Source organism: Akebia trifoliata, chromosome 4, assembly GCF_017979445.1.
Source record: "Akebia trifoliata isolate Shusen 1 chromosome 4, ASM1797944v1, whole genome shotgun sequence".
Lineage (NCBI taxonomy): Eukaryota > Viridiplantae > Streptophyta > Magnoliopsida > Ranunculales > Lardizabalaceae > Akebia > Akebia trifoliata.
The window spans coordinates 18,519,338-18,541,789 of record NC_141378.1 but is presented as its reverse complement, the minus strand read 5'-3'; the positions used below and the strand labels follow the sequence as shown (position 1 = coordinate 18,541,789).

The 22,452-nt window shown below is 33.8% G+C and overlaps 1 pseudogene; it reads left to right on the top strand.

Annotated features, from left to right (window-relative positions):
- The first annotated feature begins 13,703 nt into the window (after positions 1-13,703).
- On the top strand, positions 13,704-15,120 carry LOC147404299 (zinc-finger homeodomain protein 2 pseudogene; annotated as a pseudogene).
- The last annotated feature ends 7,332 nt before the right edge of the window (positions 15,121-22,452 follow it).

The window sequence follows — 22,452 nt, the reverse complement described above, 5'->3', positions numbered from 1 at the left end:
ACATCCATTGTAAAAAAAATTGTGATAATCCAACTACCCCACGTGGCAAACTCAATCAACTACCCTGACGTCACAAGTTTGGGAACCGTAGATCTGTGTTGCTCGAGATACATGCCTGCATTGAGGGCAGAGCTAGTAAGGAGCTGGGGGCAATTGCCCCCACAGAACTTTGAGACACCCTTATATTTTCAACTAATTATATACCCAATTTGTCCCCATTCCCTCACCTCTCCCCATTTGCCCCCACACCCTCACCTCCCTCTAATTTTTGCCGCCATAGAACTTTGAGAAATCCCTATATTTTCAACTAATTACATGTCTCATTTGTCCCTACTCCCTCACCTTTTCAATTTACTTTGAGACATCTCTATATTTTCAACTAAGTACATCCCTCATTTGTCCCCACTCCCTCACCTCTTCAATTTTTTGTTGATGACATTACCTCTTGACCGAGACTTCTCAAATATTAATTGAAAATGACTTAAATATTATTTTCTTCAATTTCTAACTAAAAATCTCTTAATTTCTTTCTATAATCATTCATCTTCACTATACAACTAACCATAGTTTGCCCCCATTACAGAAAAATCCTTGCTCTGCCCCTAGCTGCACTTCCCCCATTATAAAAAGTGTATCTTAAGAGAATCATGTATCCCGTAGAGCACAGATCTACGATTCCTCCTGAACTTGTCACATCAAATAGTCGATTGAATATGCCACCTGGGTAATCAAATTATCCCAACCATTGTAAAAACTGTCCTTGGATGAAACTTGATTGGTTTTTTTTTTTCAAATTACATTCAATGTGGGCACAACAAAAGAAATGATTTTAAGTAGAATTTAATGGAGGAGGAATATTCTTTGGGAGTGACCCCACTTTTTTTGGGATAAGGCTTTGACGAAGATGAAAGTTGTATCCTTTTTGGATTGCTAGATGTGGAAAAAAAAATGCTGATTTCTAAAACATTATCTATTACCCTCCAATGAGACCCTATAAAATCTTGAGAGATTTACTGGGCAGACGTATCTGTCGCAATTTATTACCAAAAAAAAGCATGACTTGCTTAGCAAGATTTCAAATCTTACTGAGAGTCGTTGGACCCACATGAATTAGCAATCCAACACCATATACTTTTTACGAAGATTTAAAAAAAAAAAAATATGATTGGTTGTCAGATGTTGCCCTTTATAACCCCGTGTCATCATATCATGTTTTTGGATGCCACAAACTGATGTAGTGCTCCTATGTTAAACAACAAATTAATAATAATAATTTGAATTTTATGAATATGATTGGTGGGTAACAAATTTCATAAAGTAAGATTTCCTTACAATAATCATAACTTGAAAGGAGCTTATGTACTTAAAATGGAACAGCTAGGTCTCTAGGGTAAATCTCGCTAAAATCTTCAATCTCGATTATTCAATTAAATACTTTATATATAAGATGGATCACTAATTAAAGTACTAATAGGGGTATTATTTTCTCGATTGTGTTTATTGTTACGATAAATAGAATATTATAAGCAAAACAAACTAAATGCGAAATAATTAAAGTGGATCTTAGTGGTGATAAAAAGGCTGAATATACATATATTCCAACAACCAACAAGAATAAAATGTGTAAATCAAAAGTATAGAACGACTTACAATTATTGAAGACCAAGGCACACGTTGAACGAGTTATCCTAAGATGGATTTGGCCCTCCACTTTATTATGTTGCTCTAAGACTCTCTGACATCCATCATCAAGGTTCAATAAAAGCATAGATGTGGTCCCATGATTTACCTTATGACTAAAAAGTCAAATATATCATAATGTATATATATGTATATGTGGTTACTATGATTCTTGTCCTACCTTAACTTTATCTTTATGTAAAATTTTGTTAAATAAAAAATAATTGTAATAAAATCTTTCTTGATTTCGATTTTTCAAATATTATATTGATCAGTAAACCAATTATATGAATTTAATATCTTCAATGGATAGACATGGACTATGTAAAAGATGGAAAAAGTAAGATCTATAATTCACTCAAAAGTAGATCCTAACATGTCCGAGTCATAACTAATACAACTAGAATTTACCATCTTGAAGAACGACTCATGAGAAAACACACGATGAGACACTAAATCCAACAATTGAGATTTATGCATCTGTATATATAATATAACAAAATTGAGTTGCAACAATTTTGTGTTTTTTGAGTTAAAGATAAATATCCCCTCAACTTCAATTTTATGATTGGACAAATGTTACATCGATCTACACCACATTTTTTTGTTTTTCCTCTTCACTCTCTCCAACTTTATTATATCTCCTCTTTAATACATTTTTTTTTTTTTTTTTTACTTCTTTACCTAAAAAATCTTTAATAATACTCTTCCACCTTTATTTTATTTTTTTCACTTTTACCTCTTATTCCTCCCATCAAATTATAATTTTGTGGAACCCATTTTATTTTCTTTACACTTCACCCCCTATAATTTTTCAATATTTTCTTTTTTACCAATTTAACTCATTTGATTGTTTATCATCTTTTATCTATTTAATCTTAAAAAATTTCAATAATGCCCCACCAATTTAATTTTTTACACTTTTACCACCTTAACCTGAGAGTGGATGTCCATGCTATAGGAATAGACGAACTCTAGTATCTTGATAAAACATATTTTGGAGATACTTATTCCAAACATAAATCTCAACTATCTGATTTTGTATTTACAAGGTTGGGAGATCATGTGTTTTTTCCATGAGTCAAGTAATCTTAACCCTGAATAAATTAAGGGTAACGTGTGCCCTAAGGACATACATTAAAGTGCATTAACTACACCCTAGAAATTGAATTTTATACCAAAGATGCTCTCAAATTATTTTTTATTATCAAAATACCCCCAAATGCTATTTCCATTTTATAGTCAATGCATTCTAAAAGACAAGATACACTTTGACCAGAAAAAGTTCGGCAACATGCCTTATATTATAAGGCAACCTTAACTTGGCCTTTATATTAAGGCCCCGCTTGCACCACTTGCCTAATAGCACTTGATATCGGAATTCATGAATTAGAATCCGACTTAATGGGCTATTATATTTGAAACCGAGGTTTGTTATAAGCAAAAAACCGGTGTTAAATTGATGAACCAATGACATGACGCCAATTGTATTGAAATAAAGTGAAATCAAAGTATGAAAATCATTCAAAAAATTTCTCCCGCAATAATCAACTTTTCTATTTTTTAAGTGTAATGATTTTGTAACTCAATCAGACAAGATTATTCAAAAACTCAATGATGTGTACTTAGCAAGAATTGAAGATTTTTTTCCTCGTGATACACAACTGCACATCCCCATAAAACATGTGTAATTGTGTATCCGGAGGGAAGAAATTTACGATTCTTGCACCTGTTTCGTTAGTGAGTTTTTGAATCAAGTTCAGTTACAAAATCAACACTCTTTTTTTTTTTTTACACATGGCGTTATGTTATTGGTTCATGAACTTAGCACCCATTTTTTATTAGCAGCAAATCTGTTGTTGAACTATTTGATGGAAGCAGAATCCATCGTGATTGAGCCCAATTGCATCCAATATTTCCGGTAAAACTATATTTATTTATTACAAGAAATTAATAATGATCCACTGCTCAACCCGTCAGAATTTAATGACCACATATCACTGCAAAAAAGTGCCACTTGCACCCATTTTTGGACCCACAGTTGTCCCACAAATTTTAAGAACAAAAACCATCCTGATTGGTAATTTTTTTTTTTTTTTTGTTGCCAGAATCCCAAAGGACTGACCCAAGCATTTATGAGCCAAGTGGACCCAAAATGATCATCTACTGTGGTACTATTTGGAAGGTGGGATCATTGAATTCCAATGCTCCCTGTAATACAACATCATTATTCTGTCATCCACAGTAAAGTGTCCTCCTTGGTCCATCACCGTTAGATGATCCTAAAATATCGTGTATGGGTCCAACTAGAGGAGAATCTATTGGTCCATAAATAGGGAGGATATCCTCCGGGTTGGATCATAGATACGGGTCATATGGGGCTCCACTTTGAAGGTGTGAAGAACTGTATCTGACGTCATAAAATCAAAACTAATTGCTAGGCGTGGGTCCTGACCCACGATCCGCGGAGTACCGAATGATTATTGATTACGGCCTCCATGAAACCAACCAAATAGTAAAACTACCATGCTTCGTAGGACCATCATAATTTGTAGACAGAATAAATTTCAGCCGTTGATTCTTCGTGACATCATTGACTTCATGAACATCTTATGATAGCCAATCACCAAACAAAATTCATAGGGAGCATCAAATGTTAGATGTAAGATTTAGATCTTAGATTTCATGATTGGTTTGATTGACTGATTCTTGGACACGTGTAAAACGTCTAAAGTGTTGCGGGTCTAATTTGAGGTTTAAGTTATGAAGATTTCTTCTGTATTTGGTTGGCCACACATGAGCTCAGTATGAACCGTGATGGAGATTAGAATCATGAAATATTTATTCCAAATCAAATAACGTTTCTAAAGTAGAATGATAAAGATATGGCTTTTACGGAGAGATATTTTGTACCGGATTATCTCCTATGTAATATTCGTAAAATAATAGGATGACAAGAGGTGCATGTGCACCGACAGTTGACAGAAAAACTCTCCACAGACAAGGTCTTTTTTGTACACGTGGCTGTTGATGTGGAACTCCAAGCCACGTGTTCACCTATTATAGAATAATAATAATAAATTTGAGGGAGATTTACATCAATCTATATACCGAGATGCACAATAATACTAATTTTTTCAATATCTTTAATCCTAAGTATTGGTGTGATATTTGTCAAAGAAACTCTAATGTCAATGTTAAGACTTTCAATTGAAATCAACTAAAAGATATAATGAAGGAAAAAAAATTCTAATATTTTTAGGCTATCTCTTCTTTTGGTTACTTCATTAAGAGGTCTCCATACCCTTAATAATAGACATCTCTTCATTTTAATATTGGACAATTCATTGAATCAATAAAAGCATCTCACACATCTATTATGATTCAAATATGGACTAATAAATGGATATAAATATAAAATAACTTGCGTATACGAAAATTTTATAGACTTAGAGCATATTTATTGAGATTGATAGATAATAAATCGATTCAAAGTACATTTTGACCTTAAGTTTGTTAAATTTAGCAAATCATACCGTAATGTATGGATAAGATGAGTACAACAAGGGCCCCCCCTTCCCCATTTATAATGATAGGGTGCAACTTCCGTCGTTAGGTATCCTTTTGGAGGTCAGCAGCACAAGCTTTTCCACACTACAGTGTTGGTGGCGTCGCGCCCTCTTTATTGATTTTTTTCCTTATGCAAAGGCGTGAACGCCACCTAGCATCCATGTCCCCGTTGTGACCGACAATGTGGTGAATTTTTTCACGCACACTCAAGTGTCCATCTTCTTCATTGTCTCTATGGGGTGACTTTTGCCTCGTTTTACCTAGATCTATGAGATGGCACATCCCCTACTCACAAGTCACCACCAAAACGTGAAAAAAATCTCATATTAGATGGTCCATCTGTCAAATTTTTCATGGTCGATTTTTTTTTTCGATGGACCGAAATCATCAAATTAATGGAGGATGAAAGAGATTCAACAGCTCTAAGTCATTGAATATAGGGAACATAAAAAATCTCAATGGCCCTAAACTATCGAAATTCAATTTCTAAAATTTGTGACCCTTGGCTTGTCAAAAATTTTCAATTTTCATGTAGTGCTAGCAAGATCATGCCAACGCCAGAGCACGCTACAACCATGTGCCATAACGCCCTTTTCACTATCAACACATACCAAATATGTGTAATCTAATTATCGTGCTTTTCTAAAATGTTTTAGTAGGTCTAATGAACTTAAAATAATATTCGGGTAAGCCGAGCTATTTAGATACATGATATTTGTTTGAAAAATTCTAGTTTTGTCTCTTCGTATTGGATGAAGCTATTTTGTATTATTAGAGCACCATTCTTGAAAAGATAAGATGGATTTCACTGAATGAAAAATCTAATTGATTCTTTCTGATGTCTTTTTTCTACCCTTAAGATAACCAATTATTTTCTTGAATGTCGTTGGGAGCATTGTAGGTACTATCTTTCGACTTCAAAATGATAGAAATTTCCTCAAGCTTAATGATTTCACGTGATTTATGCCTGATCCTGATTAATATCTCTTATGGGTTAGGATTTCTTTAAAATATCAATGATTAACTTTTTTAAATAACCTCCACCTCATAAAGAACTATTCAAAAGTAATATTAAGCAAGTTAAACAATATCCTAAGGACATAAGAAACCTACTTAACAAAGACAAACATTGATGTATGTTTCATGTAAACAAATAATAAAGAAGCTAGTAGATTTCTATAGGATGCGCAATACATACGTCATTGGATAAGCCCGAATGAAAGGGCTAAAACGCCTCTGGGGCTATTTGTCCCATAGTAGGACTATTCTTCTAGTAAGGACTCGGATAACTTGGCTTGAGTGAAACGGAAAGGTTGACTAGACTGACTTGACTGCTTGATTGGCTTTAGAATCTTGTGAATCCGTGGTGGCGTGCGTGAGCCTTTTTTTCCTTTCTTCGTTCGAACTTTCCTTTTTTTTGAGTTGAGGTAAACAAGAAATAAGTCGATTCAATAGTTTTTTGCTTAATTGCTCATGGAGTCAAATTATCATTAGTACGAGTCAAGGGAATGGCCCCTTGTCTCTGATTTCCATATAAAAGATTCGAATCAACTGGATATTTCACATAAGGAATCGAAGGAAAGTGCAACAATTTATTTTAAGGAATCCCTAACGAAAAATGCACACTATTCCTTCTTCTGTATCGAATCCATTCCCTTGATCCACTCTCCTTTGTGCAATGGGATGTGTTTATTTATCTATCTCTTAACTCAAAATGAGAGCATGTTTGAAAAAAGATCTTAGAGTGTCTAGGGTTAGGCCTGTTTGGTGTTCATACATAGAAATATCAACTAGACATAACATTCCACATGGACAAATATCCATTAGTAATCATTACTAATGGTAAAAAATTACACGTTTCAGCGCATGTGGAAAGCAAAAAGTTCGTGAAATTACCACAATCACATCAATCATCTCACATTAAAAAAAAAAGACCTCGATGTGAGGAATTAAAGGAGTTAGTGACCGTACATTGTATTGGACAAAAGTCATTATCAATCGTGGGGAAGTTAGAAGCAAGATAACAAATCGTGAAATAGATTGTAGAACCATTTGTGAAAGAAAATGCTCTATTCAAAGGCATTATCAGAAACTAACTAAAATATCATATCTAAACAAAGGTCAAATATAGAAAAAGGTACATATTGACATAAATCATTATATTATTTTGTTTCTACAGGTTGATGGGCTTTTCTACTTATGTGGGGTATTTTGGGTAATGTCATTTCATTAACTTATGAAATGCAAAAAGAGGTCTCTATATGATTGTTATTGTCCATAAAATAATTTTTTTTTCTAAAATGGGTTTTCTCTTTGTTAAAGAGTGAGAAAACATTGAGTATCTATATTTGTATTATTCTTTTCCTGTAAAACATAGAAGCTCAAGGTTCTACAGGGTGGTCATCACATTGTTATTGCGAGTTTATAACAACGGGAGTGAAATTAAAATTTCTTATTTGGGTTCTTACTAGAATTGGATTTAAAAATTTGATGAATTTCGCCAGAGTGTTTAAGATAAGTATAAACCTTCATTATTGTAATTTCCTCATTGAATAGTAGATTTTTATTAGTCGGATTGCCCATGGATGTAATCTCATTGTGGGTAAACTACATAAATCTTGTGTTGTGTTTTGTGACTTTTTCTACTTTCTTTGTTATTTCTTGCTTTTATTTTGCAACATATTCTTCTGGTTTGGTTATTAGAATTGATTATTTTTTATTAGAAAAGATTAATTTCGATAGTCAATTTTTCGTGTGTGACTTGGGATCTAGCCACAACAAGTGGTATCAGAGCATCCAAGCACATACTACTACTTTTGTATTTAGCAAATGATGTGTTATTCAATATTACTAAGGAAAAATGACAAAAGATTTATGGGTGAAGTTAGAAAGTTTATATCAAACAAAGTCTCTAACAAATTGAATTTTCTTGAAGAGTAAATTATATTCCATGAGAAAGAAAGAAGGCACAAAGGTCTCAAAATATCTAATTGAGTTTAACAACATTATTTGTTAGCTTGAAAGTACTGGTGTAAGGATGGAAACAGATGACAATATGGTGATTTTGACTATGTACTTTGTTAGAGTCTTATGACAATTTGGTTACTACTTTGAGTTACTGCACCAAAGAAGTTGCTCTTAACTTGGATGTAGTGTGTAATGTATTGTTTGTTGATTAGCTTCGAAGGAAGGCATCTTTAAGAAGTTCGGGAGTCCTGATATGGAGGCTCACATACTAAGAAATAAATCTAAGCATCAATCAAAATCTAAAAGTCGTTTTGACAAGGAAAGTTGTTGGTATTGTGGCAAAATAGGACATATGAAAAATGATAGTTGAAAACAAAGGGATCAAGAAAAGATTCAAGTTTAAATAATGAGAATGGTGACGAGAAACAAGGTTTCGAAAGAAAGAAAGAAATCAATCAAATTGAAAAGTCGACATCTGGGTTTGTGAAAGATGAAGTATCCATGGCTCGAGGTAATCCAATTTTTTTGTATCAAAATTGAATTTTTTATAGTAGTGTTGCTCATTGAATGTGCCCCCCATTGATTTTAGTTTAATTCATATAAACCATGTGAAGGTGGTTCGATTTTGATGAGAATAACTCAACTATCAAAATATTTGGAGTTAGCACAGTAAAGTCAATAATGTTTGATGGGATGGTTAGAACACTTGAAAGTGTTAAACATGTACCGAAGTTAAAGAAGAGTTTGATTTCTCTTTTTGAATTAGATTCAAGTGACTATATAATCACCGAGCAAAGTAGAGTTAATTTTTATGAGAGGGTTAGAACTCTTAAATGCGTGGTTTCACGGAAGATTAAAAAAAAAAGATTCTTCACAATACGGTGAAAACTTTACCATCATCTTCTCAAACTCTTACCTCTCTAACCCCGAATCGTTTATCAAGTCTCAAGCTCATTTCTAAGCCTACCTAGAGCCCACCAATTCTTAATCACCCTAAGCCTCATGCATGTTAAAACAAAATCAAATCCAATCCAACCCCTAAATCTAATAACCCTAAACCAATTCCAAGACAACCCAACCTAAACTATTACCCAATTCTAAGCCTAAGCCTCTACTCAAGCCCAAGATCATACCCATGATCACCACCAATCACCACAAAAATCTAATGATTATTAAAATAGGACACTTGTCATCAATTCAACTCATCTACCCAACCCATCACCATTCTCAAAAAACAAACCAACTCACACCCATGTCATAACCCACCCCCATCATTCTCTCCAAATCCCTCACCACAATTCATCACTACACCCCTATACCTTTTTGACACTTGACATCATTTTTTCCATCCTCCCAAATTATTAACAACCACCCCCTTACACAACCATTCTTCTAATCAAAACCTACTCCCCGTAACCCCACATAACATTCAACCCATTTGCACCACTTTTCACATATACCTCCCGCTAATCTTAAATCTCATACACCTCACCCACAAGTCTCAAGTTATTTCCCTCCATTACATATTCTCACCATATTCTACCACTAAAAGTAACTCTCAACCCCTATAAAACCCCTCTCACCTTTGAAATACTCATGCTTGAACACTCCCTCCCTCAAATCATCTCTCACAAACTCCCAAGTCTTGAATTTCCTATCAAGTTTAAACTTTCATCTCTCCCAATTTAAAAAACAAAAAAAACTCCTTAACCCACTCAACTCTCAACACAAAAAGTCCATCAATTTTCAAGTTTTACACTACAAGCTACTCAAGTCAAGACAAAGAAAAAAAAACTCTAAAATACAAAGAAAAATAAGTAAGAACAAGGTAGAGTAAAGACAAAAAAGAAAATTGAGTTAATCCCCATTCTCTCCCTTCCATCTTCCCTATTTCTACATCTCTTCTCTCATCTTTTATTTTATTTTTAAAATAACCCTAGGATATAGTGAACACCCTCACTTACACCCAGTAGATTGGATTTTAGCTTGGTCAAAAGGGTAAAAGTTGAAAATCCTTTTCAAAAAATCCTTACACCCTTGTACCCATCACAAAATATTTCGAGACTAAGGCTTTAGGCCATTTTCTTATGAAAACAAACCCTTAACCGATAAGTTCATAATTTTTAAAAATGTGCCCAAAGACATGGATCATAGAAGGACCCATTCTCAATAAAGAATTCATCATTGATTTAAGTTAAAATCAAAGTCCCTCGCACTTGAGAGCATAAAATGATTTTTCCCAATTTTTATTTTTATTTTTATTTTTCGAAAAACAACCGAAACAAAGATTATACCACTTATGGTGAAAGAAATAAGGTGTCTAATACCTTCCCTTTCCTATAACATGGGCCCTCTTACTTAGATCTTAGGTGGACCAACACTCTTATCCGTACGTGATTCACCAAATTATTTTTCAGGTACTCATTCACACCCTTTTATAAAAAAGAATGACGACGACTCAAAATCCAAGTAGTAGAGTTCTTCGAACTCGAAAATCTCATGTTTATAGTGGATAATCACATAAATCTTATGTTGTGATTGTGTGTTATTTTTTTACTTTCTTTTTTGTTTTTGTTTTTTCATTTGCTTTGCAACACATTATTGGGTTTGATTATTGGAATTGATTCATTTGTTGTTAGAAATGATAGGTTTTGATAGTCGATTTTTCGTGTGTGGCTTGGGATCTAGCCACAACACTTCGGAAAAACTACCCTCTAACTTGAGTGTCAAAGTGTCTATTTTGTATGGACCCAATTGGTTTGACTCAATAAATTATCCCTTCATTCACTAAGCCAGGTCACCGATGAATTTACATTTAAGTTCGATTTTTTAGGAAAATACCACAAACTTGATATTAATAATATTATTTTTTTCTTACAAAATACCTTGTTAAAATGTACAACTTGAACAAAAACGAATTAGAATCCTATAATTCAATCAACTTGGGAAAACCTACACGTACCAAATAAAATAACAAATATATATACATTTTTATGACACAAGGTTAGTTTTACAATGGATGTTTTCATACAAAAATCACATGGCATTACTATTAACGTATGACACCAATCATTTCACAACTATAAATACATGTTTACAAGAGTGAAGAAAGGATTTGGAATCTTTCATATTACCTTCTCTAAATTATAGTTTTTTTTTTTTTTTTCTTTTTCTAAAATCTTCTACATTCATTTCTTTGCAACTTTGTCAACTTAATCATCTAAGTCTCTTTGACAAGCGTTACATCGGTGGCTCATGCTATTGATGAAGCAACTAATTAATAAGGTAATTAGAGTTGATCAAAGGTTTTTAATTGAGTTATGTTTGACCTAAATATCTTCACAAACATGAATATTCAATGATTATATGACTTGTCAAGGCCATGATTTTTAGAAATGATACTTGTATGTTTGTATGTATAAATTTAATTTTATTACTTTATGTTCTATTATCTTAATAATTATTTATATATTTAAAATTTAGTATTTGGATTATTATAAGAGTAGAGAATGAAATCTTTTGGTAAAAATGAATGCAATCTTGAGACTTGCATTCAATATCATGAACTTCAGTATGTGAAGAAGGAGGGTTATGAACTTCAGTAATCCACCTTTATGCTTAACCCTAAATTTGCTTATCTAATGAAAAACAAAAAAAAGTGAGCTTAAACAAATCAATAATTCTATTCTCACTAGACTATTACAAACATACATTGACAAGTAAAACATGCAAACTTGAATAAAATCAATAAACACATTATCTCTTTTTATTTTTACGAAGGTTGTTTATCTAGATAACAAATCGAATAAACAAAATTAAATCATCCGAGAAACGAATTATCTCTTCCAATTTTTACGAATTGAATTCATTATAAAGTTATAAAGCATGGAATGAAATTCAAATTGAGATATGTACATACGACTCATGATTTTAAATCTCGTCTGAGACCTGAAAAGATTTGTCTCGGTATCGTCGAACAAGACAAGTTGACAAGTCATCTCAAAACTGATGTGATTCTCAAAAGTCACTCCATTGTCTCATTGTTAAACGAGACGACTCGAATAAATCAAATAACTCGATCTCATCCTCTCATTCACAGACAAGATGATACCCAGTAAAACGAGTTTTAAAATCATAATAAGACTTGAGAAATTATGAGTCCAACCCTCTCCTTTATGTGCCCTATTTTTATTTTATTTTGGAGAGTTTGAGGGGGGTGGGTTGAGGGCAGCCCGGCCCACTAGATTGAACCTAGAACTAGAAAAGTTCCGACTGTGTAGAGTAGTTCCCTCCACTGTATATGCAAATAACGATTTTATCTGAAAGAGATTATTATGTACGTCAGATGTCAGTAAATTTGAAGAGTGATGGACGGTGGAGAGGTGTTGTTGTCTGTTACCTTGGAAACCACGCTGCTGACCTTGTGGGCCCCACATAGTATGGCAGGAAAAGCGTGACGTGTGGAGAAACTGCAATCAGAGAGAGGGAGAGAGATGGCGCCCATACATTGATGACGTCATTTATGACACAGATTTCTAGCCGTCGGATTTTCTTCTTCATCTGGTGGACCCCACTATTCTAAAATAGGTAATATATCTCTTAAGCGTGGGTGAAAATATTATTTAACCAATGATTTGTAGCCACGTCTTATAGTAATTATTAGAATAATCTTACGCTTTTATTTGACGGCATTCATAATCAAGCAAAATCTTAGATACGGCTATGTTTTCAGAATGATGAAATGCCCCTTTAGACATTGGTCTTTTATTGAAGACTATTTTTAAATGACCTAAATGCCCTCATATTAAACCCTATGATTTTCTCCCATTATCTTTCAATTTTTCTAAACTTTGGTAAATTTCATTTTGGAAAATACTAGTCTCATTCCCATCAAACACTCAATTGAGATGTTCATAATTTTAATGAAAAATTTATCCATAGGAAAAATAGTACAAATTCCTAAAGGTGAATATTGATCTCTAGGAATTGTTTGATGGGCCTCAATCATGGTTTAAAGAAAAAGTCTTTTCTTTTAACATATTTTAATTGTTATTATTTTCAAATCTATCTTGATCTTATTTAGAAAATATTTTTCTACCTAAAATTTTACCATTTATTTCATTAAGAAATAATAATAAAAAATCCTTTCTTTGTTACAGATTTAAAGGTAAATTTAGATAGAATCTTAAGGTTGAATAAGATCGATTTTGAGGAAAAAAATAAAAATAAAGGGGGATTTTCTCTACTGATTGAATAAGAGGGCATCTAGGTAATTTTTTCTTTATCTATGATAGAAGACTAAATTCAAGGGGGCATGTCTTCAGTTTGGAAACATATAGGGGGTATCTTAAATATTGTTAAAAACATAGACGTTAAATCTCTGTATCACAATCAAATATCAAAATCATGATTCGCACGTGTTAGTCTCACGTGATGGGGTAAAGAGTTGTCAAGCTCGTCTTAAATCCGTGTCACGCCTAGACTTACAAGTCATTTACAACCTCGGCGTACGTTAGTAGACTGTCATCTTCGTTAACTAATTCAAGTTTTTCCACCTTAACCCATTTCTCTCTCTCTCTCTCTCTCTTTTTCTTTCTTTTGTAGGATGATGGAGGTGGTGCCGTACGGTAGACAAATGGTGAACAACAAGAGTGAAAGTACTGGAACTGAGACGGAAACCAAACCCATGGAGAAGAACCGCAGGTTCATGGCTGAACCGGCGGTTGAACCGTTAACTCCAACAACACCAACATCAACAAATGGAAAGAACAGTGAGAAGATGGTGAGGTATAGAGAGTGCATGAGAAACCATGCAGCTTCGATCGGAGGTCACGCGAACGATGGATGTGGAGAATTCATGCCTGAAGGAGAGTTGCTAAAGTGCGCCGCATGCGGATGTCACCGCAATTTTCATCGGAAGGAGGTACTCGGTGTGGGGTGCTCAGATCACCACCTTCTTCACCCACCAGGTATGGTGCTAAAATACGCTGTGGGTCCCACACAAAGATGGGACAAGAAGATAAGTGGTGGTGTTGGTGTTGGTGTTGGTGGTGGTGGGTTTGCTCAGCTTTATCGTCATAGTGGTGGAGGAGTGTTTGGAGCCGTTGATCTTAGGAATCAGAATGAGAATAGGGAAGATCGACGATCAGAAACGCCAGAAGAGAGAGGAGGAGAGGTTGGTGGTGGGTCCAGGAGTTGTAAGAGATTTAGAACAAAGTTCACTCAAGAACAGAAGGAAAAGATGTTAGAGTTTGCAGAGAGAATTGGGTGGAGAATACAGAGGCATGATGACGTGGCACTTAGTCAGTTCTGTTTGGAGGTTGGTGTCAAACGTCACGTGCTTAAAGTGTGGATGCACAACAATAAGAACACATTGAGAAGGAGAGATAATGTAGAAACTGAAGCAGAAGCCGAAGCAGAAGCCGAAGCAGAAGCTGCACCAGAAGCAAGAGAAGCTGAACTAGCTGCAGAATCAGAAGCAGAAGCTGTACCATCTCTACACATTGGAGTCTGAGCTCTGAGGGGTGAGATTTGTGTGTGTGTGTGTTTGTGTTTTATTTCTTTTTAATTTTATAGGATTAGGAGCTGTTTCTGTGAAAAATGAAAAATATTTAAATTAACAGATAAAAATGAAAGAAAGAGCGTTCAGAAATTAAATTAAATTAGGCTCTTTCTTCTTTGTGAGTCAACAGTCAAAACCCATTTAATGGGATTCTCTTTTAAAATTAGAAAGATTTGACTCAGAAATTAGTCCATAATTGTAGAAATATCTGTGTCTCTCTCTCTCTCTAGTCTCCACTTCGAGTGCTGATATTAGGCTTACCCTGCAAAATGAAAGACTAGGTTTACACCCTTGACCAAAAGTCAACTATATATATATATATAATTTTTTTTTTTTTCTAATTTGTATTTTGTAATTTAAGTGATTGAGGCTCTTCATCAACATGACCGTAGGGATTTGAGATTTCTACAATTGGTTGGGGTAAACCTAATATCATTGATTTTGCAAGGGTGTATTTCTAAATTGCACTTGTTTTAATTGTGGTTTATAATGTTGAATGAAGCATAATAGTTTAAAACTCATCCCAAGTCAGCTCAGAAGTAGCCGAGTTCGACTTGTTTTGGTTTTGAGGTGACTCATACCCTTATGTGGATGGAATTAAAGCCACGAGCCAACTCGGAAAATCAGAGTCAACTAAAAAATGCATCAAATCAGGATAGACTATATGTGAGTTGTTATACAAGTAGGAAGGGCGGTTTAAATGTAGGGTTTGGTGATATAAAATCACCACATTCTTTTGTTTCTAAGGGTTGATGGGGGTTTTCATTTGAATCGTGTTAATCTGACTACCCCACGAGGCAAACTCAACCAACTACCCTAACGTGACAAGTTCAAGAATAGTAGATGAGCTCCTCAGGATACATGGCTGCAATTCCCCATAAAAAAGTGTATCTTGAGGGAATTGTGTTTCTCGAGGAGCGTAGATCTATGGTTTTCGAACTTGTCACGTTAGGTAGTTGATCGAGTATGCCACGTGGGGTAGTCAGATTATCACTACTCTTTTCACTTATGTGAGGTAGTTTAGATAATGTCCTTTCGTTGGCTTATGAGAAATAAAAGGGGTCCCTAGATGATTGTTATTCTTCATAAAAGGGGTTTTCTTTTTTGTTAAGAGGGAGAAAGCATTGAGTCTTTAGGTGTATTATTTTTCTCTTGTAAAACTTAGAAACACGAGTTTATTAAGGATGATCCATATATTGTTATATGTTTGTGACAATGGGAGTGGGATCGAGATTAGAGATTTGGTAGAATTGAATTCTTATTAGAATTGAATGTAGAGATTTGGTAGGTTTCACCAGAGTATTAGAGAGATAAGTATAGACCTCCGTTGTTACAACTTCCTTCTTGATTTGTGCATTTCTACTTGTTGGCTTGTCTGTGGATGTAACACCGTTGTGCGTGAACAGCGTAAAATCTTGTTATGGTTGTGTTTTTTTTCTCTATATATTCTTTATTGTTACTTGCATTTGCTTTGCAACATATTCTTGGGGTTTGATTATTGGAATTTATTCATTTGTTGTTAGAAGATATTAATTTCGATAATGATTTTTGTGTGGAGCTTGGTATCTAACCACAACATTAAATAATCATTTTGTTTCTCTAGTGATTAAAACAATAATAAAAAAAATACCTTTTAATGTTTTAAACATGACTTTTATGTTTTCAGACACGCAATTTAAAAAATATATATTAAAAATAAAAATAATCTTCCTTTTTTTTCTAGGTCTATGGTTAATTTCTATGGTATAGTTGCAAGTGCTCGGATTCATTGTTTGATGTAGGATTTGATGATAATGTTTGATGTTCTAATTTTTTTTCTTTCAATAGTGATATTTTTCCCGAACGATACATTGATGGTTAGGCGTTTTTTTATCATCATAAAATATATACTTATGTATAGGGAAAATGTTGTAAATAAATTTTCAGTAACATTTTTTTCGCTCAAAAACATATTGCAAACTTAAAATAAATGTCTAATGTATAACACAGTAGATTATGAATACATTTTTTCAGAATTTTTAATTTATGTATATATATATATATAGGGGGCGGTTCAAGGGCCGTATGAGAAAACATATGAAAAAACTTTCGTTTTTCAAAATAAGAGTTAGAGGTTTTGGATTGCTGATTTTTTGCAAGGATGGTCACTATGATGAAAAGATCATCGTCACAAAAAATCAGCTCAATCAGAAACTTCTAAATCCATCAAAAGTGATTTACAAATTAGTGATAAAAATTGGTAAAAAATCGACGGTCCACATTCTAAATCACTTTTAATGGGGTTAAAAGCTTCAGATTGGGCTGATTTGTTTTTTGGATGATCTTCCTATCATATAGATCATCCTCACAAAAAATCAGCTCAATCCAAAATTTCTAACCCATATTTTAAAATTTTATTAAAAACGAAAGTTTTTACATATGTTTTCTCATATGGCCCTTGAACCTGACCCATATATATATATATATATATATATAGATATATGGGGGAGGTTCAAGGGACATATGTAAAAACAATGGTTTTTCAAAATATGGGTTAGAGGTTTTGGATTGAGCTGATTTTTTTTTTGCGAGTATGGTCACTATGATGAGAAGATCATCCTCACAAAAAATCAGCTCAATCTGAAATTTCTAAATCCATCAAAAGTGATTTACAAATTATTAAAAAAAATTGGCAAAAAATCGACGCTCCACATTCTAAATCACTTTTAATGGGGTTAGAAGTTTCAGATTGGACTGATTTTTTTTTTTTTTTTTTGATGATCTTCCCATCATAGAGATAATCCTCATAAAAAATCAGCTCAATCCAAAACTTCTAGCCTATATTTTGAAAATTTATTAATGTTACATTGTTTTTATATATGTTGTTTCATATGTCCCTTGATCCTGACCCTATATATATATATATAAATATATTTGTTTCTGTTTTGTTTTTTCAGAAGTTTTCTCTTACTGATTTAAACCCATACTATACTCCGACTTGATGACTATGCATAAATATCAAAGATTTTTTCTTTTTTCTAGTGCATTTAAGAATTCTTTGACATCTATGTGGCAAGATAGATAAGTGTGCATGGAAAACCCCGATTTTGGATCCTATTTTATTGGAATCAATTAAAATCGGGTTTCTAAGAGAAACTGGTTGAGAATTGGAATTGATGGGAACCAAGAATTGGATGTTTTTTTTTTTTTTGAGGATTCTGGTTCCATAAATTTAAGAATGACGATCAATAGGAACTTAAATTGATAAAATTTGTCGGTTCTAATTCCTTTAGGAAACTAATCCAAACTGACACAGTGACACCCCTAATTTTAACTCTCCTCCCCGAATGTATGTTAATTCAAAACTTTTAAAATATTCATAAATTTAGTACATTCTATTTGATGAATAGTCACAACTCGTGTTATCCACATAACTCAATTTTACATGGTGGTTGTAGATTTCGAGTTTTAAAAGTATGGATCAGTAAAGACATTGGCACATGGATTTATTATTTGTTGTCTTTCTCATGGGATCAAGGCAAAATTAGAATTCTAGATAGCTACTTCGAAGTGAAGTAGGTGGCCATGACAAGATATGTGGAGGGCCATTAGAAATGATATTTTGAGGGTGCACTTTAGCTTGATGACTTGCCTTATGCCTCGAGATATGAGACATGAAAGATTAAGTTATCTTCCTTCATCCATTTCACTTAATTGTAGTTAGATGTGATTGATTCTTTCAGTTTCTATTCAAAATAGAATAGATTCAGAATAGAGAAAATTGTTAAACAGTTGCCTTTCTTTCTCATTAGGAGTGGAAGGTAAGCTTTCATCTCTTAATTCGGACCCATTCTTTGTAAAATAAGACCACCACACTCGGACCCATGCCTTCCTTGATGTGTGTCTAGGTTTTGGTGGCTGTCATTATTTTCGCGATTCCAGGGATTTGTTAAGATGCCATTCTGTGCAGTGTGTATGCCTGCCTTCCTTATCAACAATTCTGTTCATGCTCTTACCTTTCCAACAACCGTCTTCATCTCCATCTCCATCTCCTTCATTGTTTATTAGTTGGTAGGATCTCGCTTTCGTTTTGAATTGGGTTCGCTCACTCGATGACATGTGTATGCTTGGATGAGGATCCCCTTGTTTACACTTATAGAATGTGGAGGTCATTTTCGTTCACTTACACCTCGAGATTCATAACCCTCGGATAATTAATTTTTATCACTTATGTGGTTTCTACTAAAGAGATCTCAATGACCTAGTCTTATTTGCATTGGAATCACATAGAAAAGCTAAATGAAGAGTTCAACGTTGCAAGCCAGATGGCCTAAATGAAGTCGGTCCTCTACCTGATTCTTAGGTCCTATTGTCATTGTAAGCCCTTTCTTACTCTTACAAGTACAACAGAAGAGATATCGGAGGTCTTGGCTACAAATTTGATGTACAACATTGTCCTTTATACGTTCTAAGCTAGTCAAGTTCATGGGTCCACTTAGTTCACTTGTACCTGTAAAAGATTTGATGCAAACAAAAGTCTTCCATTGTTACTAATTGAATGAGATAAATATTCAATCCGCGTCTTTTTGTTTCTCTAACAAACAAAATTTGTTCCATTATAACCAATTGAAAGACATGAGTATTCAATCTTCGCTTTGAAATAATCCATTGAGAGAATGAGAGTTCCATAGCATAGTTTCCAATGCGGTAAAGTAACGATATTTAAAACAAAAAAAAAGTCTCGAGTGTATGATCCCTTCATTTTGAGGTGAGCTAGTCGATTCAATGGACTTAGTACAAATTGATGGCCATGAAGTACTTGCAAATGCCCATTTTTTGTATCGCTTCGCTCTATTCTCACCAATGATAAATAAAAATCGATAGTGATGAAAAACTTGGAAACACCTATCACTACGAAAACTGGAAAATTCAAATTTTAAAAATCAAATTTTGACGATCAATTGTCATTGAAATTTTTTATGCCCCCAGATTCGACGGTGTAGAGCCGTCGAATGTATCCCACCCAGAAAAAAAAAAAAAAAAAAAGTTGGTCTGAGGAAATTTAAAACCTCTCATAGGGGTTGTTTACGTGCATAGAGTGTATTTTTCTGGATTGGCAGTCTCTTAGGTTTTTATAATGGGCTTCATGAAGAGGATAGTTTGTGAACCCAATCCATGATGGAAAATCTGAAAGCCAACACCAAGAATTTATTAAGAGAGCTTCTATTGCTACACTAACTTTTGCTAACGCCACCCCAAATGTGATAATTATTTGGTGATTTATTTTTTTGTAATTGTAGTCCCAATAGAAGAGAGGACCAAACATTCATGGATCAGTGGACTTGAAGTGGCCACGTGGCAAAACTTCCTTGGTGGACTGAAATACCAAAAATTAGCGTGATTGGTGATAGTTGAATGGTTTTCAGAATTGGGTTTTCGATCCAGATAAGTGCCCACCAAATCTAATCATCGATCTAACCCGGTCGAGCCAAACCCTCAACATCAATTAATTGAGGACTACATATTTAAAAATATGTATTTATTTTTTTAATTTTTTTGTTATAATGTGGATCAATAGATACAATTATCACGCAATATTACGGGAATTCAATTTCTAAGCCCAAAGAAATTTTCCACCTTGGGTGCGAATATTTTCTGAGCCCACCACCCTGAGAAAATGATTTTCCTACGTTGTAATGTTTTTCTTCCACAATTATCTCACCCAAAAACTAAAATCAACTCTCCTTTTGATATTTTTCTACCTGGAACTAGATGGTGGAAATCATTTTCTCTCGGAATTCATTTTTCCATGAAAAATGTTCCAAAGGATTCATATTCCCTTGAAGCTCGTATATTGGAAATAATAAAATACGTTCATTTAGGAGCGGATCCTCAGTAATGTTTCTTTTTTCTTTCATGTAATTCCTTGTAGTTCAGTTCGACGGTTGAGAGAGCGTCTAAGTGATATAAAACCAAAACCTCTAACGTCGAAATGTTAGAGTTCAGTGATCGTTCATTTTCTATTCATCTGAACATGCTTTAAAAGAAAAAAGAAAAAAAAATTCTATTTTTTTTTTTCCAAATCTAATCCATTAGCACCTAATAAGTGCTTTTGGTGTATTGGTTGGGTTTCTTACAAAGTGGCACTAAGGCATTAGTCGTAGGCCGGCCGAGGGGCCTCAGAAAGGTATCAGAATGACAGTCGGCACAAAGTGGATCTCCAAGGACATCGGCAAACACCTCCTGGCGGTTCCCTTGACTTCGTATTTAAGGGATTTTAGTCCCACATTGGTTAGGAGTTGTTTAGCTTCTCAAGATCCTTCACTGAATAAGAAGCTTAAGTCAAAAAAAAATTCGCCATTTCAAAATCTCGGTTTGACGTCTCGTTCATGGACGAGACCAAGTTATCTCAGATGAGTCATCTCGTCTCGAGCAATATAACCCATTTAACTCGGTTTACAATTATTCATTAAAATATATTTACATATAATAATTATCTGCTTTTTTTAATGAAATAAAGTAGATTATAAGATCATTAGTCACAAAATCATTTTTATTTAAATCATAAAACAAATAGTTATTTTAATAAATAAAAAACCCAAAATCCTAGTTGATTCGCCAAGTTTTTCTGATCCATCGATATTTTCAAAATCTCATCCGAGTCATCTCATTTGTCTCATAAATTGATGCCTATATCCATCTCGTTAGTGAAGTATCCAATAAGACTCAGGCGAGTCATCTCAATCCCAGACGAGGTTTGAAACCATGCTTCTTATAGAAACTGTCAATAAAACTACCAAGAAACAAATAAAACCATAGTTTTAAAACTCAAACATTTGACTTGACTACACTTTTCCACTGAGACGAGTCAAGTTGAAAACTCGCTAGAAGAATAAAAGTGCATTAGTTAATAAAAAGTCAAAAATAATATTTAAAATAGATAAAAATATTTTTTTCTATCCAAAAAAAATTATGGGTTGCCTCGATTAATGGGCGGAATTGTTTTGACCCCAGACCTATCTTTCCGGGCTTTAAATGAAGGCCCTAAACTTTTTAGAGGATCAGGCCCGATTGATCAACCTACGGGCCGGATTGATACGTAAGGTAAGCCCACATTCAACTCAAGGGCATAAAGATAAATTTATTATAAAACTGGTTATATGGCTTTTTTGGTAAATATAAAAATCTGACTAGTTGAATAATTTCAATGACAACAAAATAAAATTTTATACAACCGTTTTAGTAATTTCTTTACATTTTAAAGAATAGGGCCTCGATGTGGGTGGACTTATCAAACTTGGACAAAAAATTTTAAATGTGGGGACAAAAGGGTGTCCTCATGTTGGACCACCTTATCCATCTCCATAAGAAAATTTACCATTTAAGAATTAAAGCTAACATGCCATAACATGGTAGGGCATGAACATGGATTTGTATTGTCAAATCCAAATAATAATCTATCAGAATTACAGTCCAAATTCACCTTGATTTGGGTTTTTTTTTTTATTTACCAAAATGGGTAGATTATTTTTTTTAAATTAGTGGACCAGCCATGTTTTATAAACACTAAAATATTTGAAGTCAACCATAACCCTTGGGCTAATTCTTGACCTAATATAATATGATACCCAAGCCAATGAGAAATTGATTTTGACCAAATCCTCTCAACAACCTTTTCTTATTGTCAAATCTAA